This window comes from Pleuronectes platessa, chromosome 2, assembly GCF_947347685.1.
Source record: "Pleuronectes platessa chromosome 2, fPlePla1.1, whole genome shotgun sequence".
NCBI lineage: Eukaryota > Metazoa > Chordata > Actinopteri > Pleuronectiformes > Pleuronectidae > Pleuronectes > Pleuronectes platessa.
Window position 1 is genome coordinate 28770095 of NC_070627.1, and position 9938 is coordinate 28780032.

General features: G+C 43.7%; 11 non-coding genes across 11 annotated transcripts; all 11 read left to right on the forward strand.

The window, feature by feature from the left end:
- The first annotated feature begins 819 nt into the window (after window positions 1–819).
- On the forward strand, window positions 820–891 carry trnad-guc (transfer RNA aspartic acid (anticodon GUC)). The gene has a single exon. It is a non-coding gene; the product is annotated as a tRNA-Asp (tRNA).
- Window positions 892–1371: 480 nt separating this feature from the next.
- trnav-uac (transfer RNA valine (anticodon UAC)) lies at window positions 1372–1444 on the forward strand. Its single transcript has one exon. It is a non-coding gene; the product is annotated as a tRNA-Val (tRNA).
- A 507-nt stretch (window positions 1445–1951) lies between these two features.
- trnav-cac (transfer RNA valine (anticodon CAC)) lies at window positions 1952–2024 on the forward strand. The gene has a single exon. It is a non-coding gene; the product is annotated as a tRNA-Val (tRNA).
- Window positions 2025–2857: 833 nt separating this feature from the next.
- trnad-guc (transfer RNA aspartic acid (anticodon GUC)) lies at window positions 2858–2929 on the forward strand. Its single transcript has one exon. It is a non-coding gene; the product is annotated as a tRNA-Asp (tRNA).
- A 480-nt stretch (window positions 2930–3409) lies between these two features.
- Window positions 3410–3482, forward strand: trnav-uac (transfer RNA valine (anticodon UAC)). Its single transcript has one exon. It is a non-coding gene; the product is annotated as a tRNA-Val (tRNA).
- Window positions 3483–3989: 507 nt separating this feature from the next.
- Window positions 3990–4062, forward strand: trnav-cac (transfer RNA valine (anticodon CAC)). Its single transcript has one exon. It is a non-coding gene; the product is annotated as a tRNA-Val (tRNA).
- Window positions 4063–4895: 833 nt separating this feature from the next.
- trnad-guc (transfer RNA aspartic acid (anticodon GUC)) lies at window positions 4896–4967 on the forward strand. The gene has a single exon. It is a non-coding gene; the product is annotated as a tRNA-Asp (tRNA).
- A 1060-nt stretch (window positions 4968–6027) lies between these two features.
- On the forward strand, window positions 6028–6100 carry trnav-cac (transfer RNA valine (anticodon CAC)). The gene has a single exon. It is a non-coding gene; the product is annotated as a tRNA-Val (tRNA).
- A 1080-nt stretch (window positions 6101–7180) lies between these two features.
- Window positions 7181–7252, forward strand: trnad-guc (transfer RNA aspartic acid (anticodon GUC)). Its single transcript has one exon. It is a non-coding gene; the product is annotated as a tRNA-Asp (tRNA).
- A 1060-nt stretch (window positions 7253–8312) lies between these two features.
- trnav-cac (transfer RNA valine (anticodon CAC)) lies at window positions 8313–8385 on the forward strand. Its single transcript has one exon. It is a non-coding gene; the product is annotated as a tRNA-Val (tRNA).
- Window positions 8386–9218: 833 nt separating this feature from the next.
- On the forward strand, window positions 9219–9290 carry trnad-guc (transfer RNA aspartic acid (anticodon GUC)). The gene has a single exon. It is a non-coding gene; the product is annotated as a tRNA-Asp (tRNA).
- The last annotated feature ends 648 nt before the right edge of the window (window positions 9291–9938 follow it).

Consider the following 9938-nt stretch of genomic DNA (forward strand, 5'->3'; position numbering starts at 1 on the left):
TGCTTTAGTCCAACTACTTGGTACCCATCTTCTGTGTCTCCATTTGATATACTGGGTTTCATAGTGTTGTTCCAAGGATCCATGAAGAAAATCACACTTGACTTTTTTTCACAGTGATTGTTTTTGCAGATCTGGTGGCAACATTGAGAACAATTTGGGATGGCAAGGCTCATTCCAGGGGTTTGAAAGGAGACACCAGCAAAGAAAAGAACCTCCCAAATGAAAGCAGCATTACAGATTCTGAACTGGTTGTGGATCAGAAGATCATGATCGCCTATGGTTCTTTGCTTTCTTCAGATCCAGAGGGACTCGCAGCCCCATGTGAAAGAAACTTAAGTTTGATAAGTTCTGTTCCACAAATGAGGCAGTGTCCTCAAGAGGGACCCAGCGTGCAGTCCAGTACAAGGGCTGAGAGCCCCTGGCAGAAGTATCACATTTTGTAGTTTTTTTTTCAACATATCCCATCTGACCAGGTCATACGTTGTGATCCCAAAGACAAAGCTGGAGGACTTTGCCTGCGATAAAGGTCAAGTGGACGACTTGGCTCAGCCCATGCCATTTAGGCTATTAAGGCCCAGTTGGATTCAGCATTCATCCCAATTGCAGATACTCTGAGCGTATATGAAACCATTGCAAATTGATCGAACACAAAGTTGCCAATGTAAGTCCTCAGTCCTTTTCAAAATCCAGTTTACTGGATAAGAAAGCCAGTACAGCAAAAGATTTGTCATCATCCCCCAAACAGGAAGAGTACAATGTACTAAAAGTCAGAACAGCGCCACCTTTTTTGAGAAATGGCCGAGTTTTGCAGTGAAGCAGTCCTCGTTAGTATAGTGGCAAGTATCTCCGCCTGTCACGCGGAAGACCGGGGTTCGATTCCCCGACGAGGAGTCCATCTTTGTTTTCTGCTCAATCTTCACTACAGGGCAAATCAGAAGTAATGCTCCAGGATGCAGCTCTCAAGGTTAGGCTTTGCTCCCATCCCCCATAACAACTGCCTTCAACTATTAATGTCTATACAGTGGTAACCGGATGACAACAACTTCATAACAACAACAACACACAACCTGCCTGTTCTCTTTGAGAATGGGTCACATATTCCCACCATCAGATTGAGTCTAAACTGATGTTATTTGCTGGTTGCTTGCACGTAAGGCGTGTACCTCAACAGTGGTTGAGCCACTTGGTCACAGGTAACATTGAGCCCAGTTGAATTCAGTCCAGTTTTGAATCTCTCTTATGAAATCTCAAAGGACTCCTTGTAACAAATTCTTATCAATTGGATTTGGCTCTTCTCAGAAAAACAATTATGGGACCCAGTGGTTATGGTGTATTGTCCAGTATCGGGCCAAGGGGGATCATGCTATGTCTGTTTCTGTAGTGTAGTGGTTATCACGTTTGCTTTACACGCGAAAAGTCCCCAGCTCGAAACTGGGCAGAAACAACTTCCTATGTCTCAACTATTTTCCAACAATGTGAGGTCAGAATGTTCTTGCAAATTTTTTTTGTGACTCATAGCCACTCCGTTCGCCATTTCTGTCATTGAGTGTGATTTTGCAGATGCGGTGGCAAATTTGAGAAAAACTAGGGATGGCCAACTCTACATTATTCTCAGTATGTCACTGCTCTGTCTGTCACACTCAAGCTCAAACCAAGATCATGCAAGGCTCATCACAGAGGTTTGAAAGGAAACACGAGCAGAGAGAGGAACCTCCCAAACGGAAGCAGCATTTGAGATTCTGAAATGCTTGCTGAACAGAATTCCAAGGCATGCTATGTAGCTTGTTGCTTCTTTTTGTGAGAGATTTGGGACAGTAAGCTATACTTTAGTTTTCACAAAGTACTCTATGTAACAAATTGCTAACATTTGGATATGGCTACTCTAATGAGAAAAACAAATGGGAGCCAACATGTATTTGTGGGTCAAGCAGAAGTGCCAGGTGAAATGTCAGTTTCTGTAGTGTAGTGGTTATCACGTTCGCTTCACACGCGAAAGGTCCCCAGCTCGAAACTGGGCAGAAACATCTTTTTGGGATGATGCTTTAGTCCAACTACTTGGTACCCATCTTCTGTGTCTCCATTTGATATACTGGGTTTCATAGTGTTGTTCCAAGGATCCATGAAGAAAATCACACTTGACTTTTTTTCACAGTGATTGTTTTTGCAGATCTGGTGGCAACATTGAGAACAATTTGGGATGGCAAGGCTCATTCCAGGGGTTTGAAAGGAGACACCAGCAAAGAAAAGAACCTCCCAAATGAAAGCAGCATTACAGATTCTGAACTGGTTGTGGATCAGAAGATCATGATCGCCTATGGTTCTTTGCTTTCTTCAGATCCAGAGGGACTCGCAGCCCCATGTGAAAGAAACTTAAGTTTGATAAGTTCTGTTCCACAAATGAGGCAGTGTCCTCAAGAGGGACCCAGCGTGCAGTCCAGTACAAGGGCTGAGAGCCCCTGGCAGAAGTATCACATTTTGTAGTTTTTTTTTCAACATATCCCATCTGACCAGGTCATACGTTGTGATCCCAAAGACAAAGCTGGAGGACTTTGCCTGCGATAAAGGTCAAGTGGACGACTTGGCTCAGCCCATGCCATTTAGGCTATTAAGGCCCAGTTGGATTCAGCATTCATCCCAATTGCAGATACTCTGAGCGTATATGAAACCATTGCAAATTGATCGAACACAAAGTTGCCAATGTAAGTCCTCAGTCCTTTTCAAAATCCAGTTTACTGGATAAGAAAGCCAGTACAGCAAAAGATTTGTCATCATCCCCCAAACAGGAAGAGTACAATGTACTAAAAGTCAGAACAGCGCCACCTTTTTTGAGAAATGGCCGAGTTTTGCAGTGAAGCAGTCCTCGTTAGTATAGTGGCAAGTATCTCCGCCTGTCACGCGGAAGACCGGGGTTCGATTCCCCGACGAGGAGTCCATCTTTGTTTTCTGCTCAATCTTCACTACAGGGCAAATCAGAAGTAATGCTCCAGGATGCAGCTCTCAAGGTTAGGCTTTGCTCCCATCCCCCATAACAACTGCCTTCAACTATTAATGTCTATACAGTGGTAACCGGATGACAACAACTTCATAACAACAACAACACACAACCTGCCTGTTCTCTTTGAGAATGGGTCACATATTCCCACCATCAGATTGAGTCTAAACTGATGTTATTTGCTGGTTGCTTGCACGTAAGGCGTGTACCTCAACAGTGGTTGAGCCACTTGGTCACAGGTAACATTGAGCCCAGTTGAATTCAGTCCAGTTTTGAATCTCTCTTATGAAATCTCAAAGGACTCCTTGTAACAAATTCTTATCAATTGGATTTGGCTCTTCTCAGAAAAACAATTATGGGACCCAGTGGTTATGGTGTATTGTCCAGTATCGGGCCAAGGGGGATCATGCTATGTCTGTTTCTGTAGTGTAGTGGTTATCACGTTTGCTTTACACGCGAAAAGTCCCCAGCTCGAAACTGGGCAGAAACAACTTCCTATGTCTCAACTATTTTCCAACAATGTGAGGTCAGAATGTTCTTGCAAATTTTTTTTGTGACTCATAGCCACTCCGTTCGCCATTTCTGTCATTGAGTGTGATTTTGCAGATGCGGTGGCAAATTTGAGAAAAACTAGGGATGGCCAACTCTACATTATTCTCAGTATGTCACTGCTCTGTCTGTCACACTCAAGCTCAAACCAAGATCATGCAAGGCTCATCACAGAGGTTTGAAAGGAAACACGAGCAGAGAGAGGAACCTCCCAAACGGAAGCAGCATTTGAGATTCTGAAATGCTTGCTGAACAGAATTCCAAGGCATGCTATGTAGCTTGTTGCTTCTTTTTGTGAGAGATTTGGGACAGTAAGCTATACTTTAGTTTTCACAAAGTACTCTATGTAACAAATTGCTAACATTTGGATATGGCTACTCTAATGAGAAAAACAAATGGGAGCCAACATGTATTTGTGGGTCAAGCAGAAGTGCCAGGTGAAATGTCAGTTTCTGTAGTGTAGTGGTTATCACGTTCGCTTCACACGCGAAAGGTCCCCAGCTCGAAACTGGGCAGAAACATCTTTTTGGGATGATGCTTTAGTCCAACTACTTGGTACCCAACTTCTGTGTCTCCATTTGATATACTGGGTTTCATAGTGTTGTTCCAAGGATCCATGAAGAAAATCACACTTGACTTTTTTTCACAGTGATTGTTTTTGCAGATCTGGTGGCAACATTGAGAACAATTTGGGATGGCAAGGCTCATTCCAGGGGTTTGAAAGGAGACACCAGCAAAGAAAAGAACCTCCCAAATGAAAGCAGCATTACAGATTCTGAACTGGTTGTGGATCAGAAGATCATGATCGCCTATGGTTCTTTGCTTTCTTCAGATCCAGAGGGACTCGCAGCCCCATGTGAAAGAAACTTAAGTTTGATAAGTTCTGTTCCACAAATGAGGCAGTGTCCTCAAGAGGGACCCAGCGTGCAGTCCAGTACAAGGGCTGAGAGCCCCTGGCAGAAGTATCACATTTTGTAGTTTTTTTTTCAACATATCCCATCTGACCAGGTCATACGTTGTGATCCCAAAGACAAAGCTGGAGGACTTTGCCTGCGATAAAGGTCAAGTGGACGACTTGGCTCAGCCCATGCCATTTAGGCTATTAAGGCCCAGTTGGATTCAGCATTCATCCCAATTGCAGATACTCTGAGCGTATATGAAACCATTGCAAATTGATCGAACACAAAGTTGCCAATGTAAGTCCTCAGTCCTTTTCAAAATCCAGTTTACTGGATAAGAAAGCCAGTACAGCAAAAGATTTGTCATCATCCCCCAAACAGGAAGAGTACAATGTACTAAAAGTCAGAACAGCGCCACCTTTTTTGAGAAATGGCCGAGTTTTGCAGTGAAGCAGTCCTCGTTAGTATAGTGGCAAGTATCTCCGCCTGTCACGCGGAAGACCGGGGTTCGATTCCCCGACGAGGAGTCCATCTTTGTTTTCTGCTCAATCTTCACTACAGGGCAAATCAGAAGTAATGCTCCAGGATGCAGCTCTCAAGGTTAGGCTTTGCTCCCATCCCCCATAACAACTGCCTTCAACTATTAATGTCTATACAGTGGTAACCGGATGACAACAACTTCATAACAACAACAACACACAACCTGCCTGTTCTCTTTGAGAATGGGTCACATATTCCCACCATCAGATTGAGTCTAAACTGATGTTATTTGCTGGTTGCTTGCACGTAAGGCGTGTACCTCAACAGTGGTTGAGCCACTTGGTCACAGGTAACATTGAGCCCAGTTGAATTCAGTCCAGTTTTGAATCTCTCTTATGAAATCTCAAAGGACTCCTTGTAACAAATTCTTATCAATTGGATTTGGCTCTTCTCAGAAAAACAATTATGGGACCCAGTGGTTATGGTGTATTTTCCAGTATCGGGCCAAGGGGGATCATGCTATGTCTGTTTCTGTAATGTAGTGGTTATCACGTTCGCTTTACACGCGAAAAGTCCCCAGCTCGAAACTGGGCAGAAACAACTTCCTATGTCTCAACTATTTTCCAACAATGTGAGGTCAGAATGTTCTTGCAAATTTTTTTTGTGACTCATAGCCACTCCGTTCGCCATTTCTGTCATTGAGTGTGATTTTGCAGATGCGGTGGCAAATTTGAGAAAAACTAGGGATGGCCAACTCTACATTATTCTCAGTATGTCACTGCTCTGTCTGTCACACTCAAGCTCAAACCAAGATCATGCAAGGCTCATCACAGAGGTTTGAAAGGAAACACGAGCAGAGAGAGGAACCTCCCAAACGGAAGCAGCATTTGAGATTCTGAAATGCTTGCTGAACAGAATTCCAAGGCATGCTATGTAGCTTGTTGCTTCTTTTTGTGAGAGATTTGGGACAGTAAGCTATACTTTAGTTTTCACAAAGTACTCTATGTAACAAATTGCTAACATTTGGATATGGCTACTCTAATGAGAAAAACAAATGGGAGCCAACATGTATTTGTGGGTCAAGCAGAAGTGCCCGGTGAAATGTCAGTTTCTGTAGTGTAGTGGTTATCACGTTCGCTTCACACGCGAAAGGTCCCCAGCTCGAAACTGGGCAGAAACATCTTTTTGGGATGATGCTTTAGTCCAACTACTTGGTACCCAACTTCTGTGTCTCCATTTGATATACTGGGTTTCATAGTGTTGTTCCAAGGATCCATGAAGAAAATCACACTTGACTTTTTTTCACAGTGATTGTTTTTGCAGATCTGGTGGCAACATTGAGAACAATTTGGGATGGCAAGGCTCATTCCAGGGGTTTGAAAGGAGACACCAGCAAAGAAAAGAACCTCCCAAATGAAAGCAGCATTACAGATTCTGAACTGGTTGTGGATCAGAAGATCATGATCGCCTATGGTTCTTTGCTTTCTTCAGATCCAGAGGGACTCGCAGCCCCATGTGAAAGAAACTTAAGTTTGATAAGTTCTGTTCCACAAATGAGGCAGTGTCCTCAAGAGGGACCCAGCGTGCAGTCCAGTACAAGGGCTGAGAGCCCCTGGCAGAAGTATCACATTTTGTAGTTTTTTTTTCAACATATCCCATCTGACCAGGTCATACGTTGTGATCCCAAAGACAAAGCTGGAGGACTTTGCCTGCGATAAAGGTCAAGTGGACGACTTGGCTCAGCCCATGCCATTTAGGCTATTAAGGCCCAGTTGGATTCAGCATTCATCCCAATTGCAGATACTCTGAGCGTATATGAAACCATTGCAAATTGATCGAACACAAAGTTGCCAATGTAAGTCCTCAGTCTATCACATTTTGTAGTTTTTTTTTCAACATATCCCATCTGACCAGGTCATACGTTGTGATCCCAAAGACAAAGCTGGAGGACTTTGCCTGCGATAAAGGTCAAGTGGACGACTTGGCTCAGCCCATGCCATTTAGGCTATTAAGGCCCAGTTGGATTCAGCATTCATCCCAATTGCAGATACTCTGAGCGTATATGAAACCATTGCAAATTGATCGAACACAAAGTTGCCAATGTAAGTCCTCAGTCCTTTTCAAAATCCAGTTTACTGGATAAGAAAGCCAGTACAGCAAAAGATTTGTCATCATCCCCCAAACAGGAAGAGTACAATGTACTAAAAGTCAGAACAGCGCCACCTTTTTTGAGAAATGGCCGAGTTTTGCAGTGAAGCAGTCCTCGTTAGTATAGTGGCAAGTATCTCCGCCTGTCACGCGGAAGACCGGGGTTCGATTCCCCGACGAGGAGTCCATCTTTGTTTTCTGCTCAATCTTCACTACAGGGCAAATCAGAAGTAATGCTCCAGGATGCAGCTCTCAAGGTTAGGCTTTGCTCCCATCCCCCATAACAACTGCCTTCAACTATTAATGTCTATACAGTGGTAACCGGATGACAACAACTTCATAACAACAACAACACACAACCTGCCTGTTCTCTTTGAGAATGGGTCACATATTCCCACCATCAGATTGAGTCTAAACTGATGTTATTTGCTGGTTGCTTGCACGTAAGGCGTGTACCTCAACAGTGGTTGAGCCACTTGGTCACAGGTAACATTGAGCCCAGTTGAATTCAGTCCAGTTTTGAATCTCTCTTATGAAATCTCAAAGGACTCCTTGTAACAAATTCTTATCAATTGGATTTGGCTCTTCTCAGAAAAACAATTATGGGACCCAGTGGTTATGGTGTATTTTCCAGTATCGGGCCAAGGGGGATCATGCTATGTCTGTTTCTGTAATGTAGTGGTTATCACGTTCGCTTTACACGCGAAAAGTCCCCAGCTCGAAACTGGGCAGAAACAACTTCCTATGTCTCAACTATTTTCCAACAATGTGAGGTCAGAATGTTCTTGCAAATTTTTTTTGTGACTCATAGCCACTCCGTTCGCCATTTCTGTCATTGAGTGTGATTTTGCAGATGCGGTGGCCAATTTGAGAAAAACTAGGGATGGCCAACTCTACATTATTCTCAGTATGTCACTGCTCTGTCTGTCACACTCAAGCTCAAACCAAGATCATGCAAGGCTCATCACAGAGGTTTGAAAGGAAACACGAGCAGAGAGAGGAACCTCCCAAACGGAAGCAGCATTTGAGATTCTGAAATGCTTGCTGAACAGAATTCCAAGGCATGCTATGTAGCTTGTTGCTTCTTTTTGTGAGAGATTTGGGACAGTAAGCTATACTTTAGTTTTCACAAAGTACTCTATGTAACAAATTGCTAACATTTGGATATGGCTACTCTAATGAGAAAAACAAATGGGAGCCAACATGTATTTGTGGGTCAAGCAGAAGTGCCCGGTGAAATGTCAGTTTCTGTAGTGTAGTGGTTATCACGTTCGCTTCACACGCGAAAGGTCCCCAGCTCGAAACTGGGCAGAAACATCTTTTTGGGATGATGCTTTAGTCCAACTACTTGGTACCCAACTTCTGTGTCTCCATTTGATATACTGGGTTTCATAGTGTTGTTCCAAGGATCCATGAAGAAAATCACACTTGACTTTTTTTCACAGTGATTGTTTTTGCAGATCTGGTGGCAACATTGAGAACAATTTGGGATGGCAAGGCTCATTCCAGGGGTTTGAAAGGAGACACCAGCAAAGAAAAGAACCTCCCAAATGAAAGCAGCATTACAGATTCTGAACTGGTTGTGGATCAGAAGATCATGATCGCCTATGGTTCTTTGCTTTCTTCAGATCCAGAGGGACTCGCAGCCCCATGTGAAAGAAACTTAAGTTTGATAAGTTCTGTTCCACAAATGAGGCAGTGTCCTCAAGAGGGACCCAGCGTGCAGTCCAGTACAAGGGCTGAGAGCCCCTGGCAGAAGTATCACATTTTGTAGTTTTTTTTTCAACATATCCCATCTGACCAGGTCATACGTTGTGATCCCAAAGACAAAGCTGGAGGACTTTGCCTGCGATAAAGGTCAAGTGGACGACTTGGCTCAGCCCATGCCATTTAGGCTATTAAGGCCCAGTTGGATTCAGCATTCATCCCAATTGCAGATACTCTGAGCGTATATGAAACCATTGCAAATTGATCGAACACAAAGTTGCCAATGTAAGTCCTCAGTCCTTTTCAAAATCCAGTTTACTGGATAAGAAAGCCAGTACAGCAAAAGATTTGTCATCATCCCCCAAACAGGAAGAATACAATGTATTAAAAGTCAGAACAGCGCCATCTTTTTTGAGAAATGGCCGAGTTTTGCAGTGAAGCAGTCCTCGTTAGTATAGTGGCAAGTATCTCCGCCTGTCACGCGGAAGACCGGGGTTCGATTCCCCGACGAGGAGACCATCTTTGTTTTCTGCTCAATATTCACTACAGGGCAAATCAGAAGTAATGCTCCAGGATGCAGCTCTCAAGGTTAGGCTTTGCTCCCATCCCCCATAACAACTGCCTTCAACTATTAATGTCTATACAGTGGTAACCGGATGACAACAATTTCATAACAACAACACACAACCTGCCTGTTCGCTTTGAGAATGGGTCACATATTCCCACCTTCAGATTGAGTCTAAACTGATGTTTAGACTCAATCTGGTTCGTTCTTTTTTGTCAATGACCTCTGGTGGGCTGTTTTCTAGGCTGAATTCTACAGAACTGACAAGCGTCCTTGAACTTCTGCAAGTCTTCCTGATCCACAACGAAAAGGCAGTTGAGAGAAGTTGACAAACGGTGCTGAAGACGGGATGATGCTCTGAAGTGAAGTCTATTGTGAAGCGCCTAATGCAGTGAAACAAATCCAACTTGACCACAATGTTGGGGTTTTAATGTGTACGGTATGCACAGGTGTTCTCCAGAGTCCCAGCAGTGGCCTCAGTGATTATTGAGTGTGTGGTCCACCAGGCATCCCAGTTAAGATACTCTCTGTGGTGAAAGTCAGGAATTCTGAATGGTGCACAGCAATCCCTGAGAACGAGAAAGAAATAAGAATAACC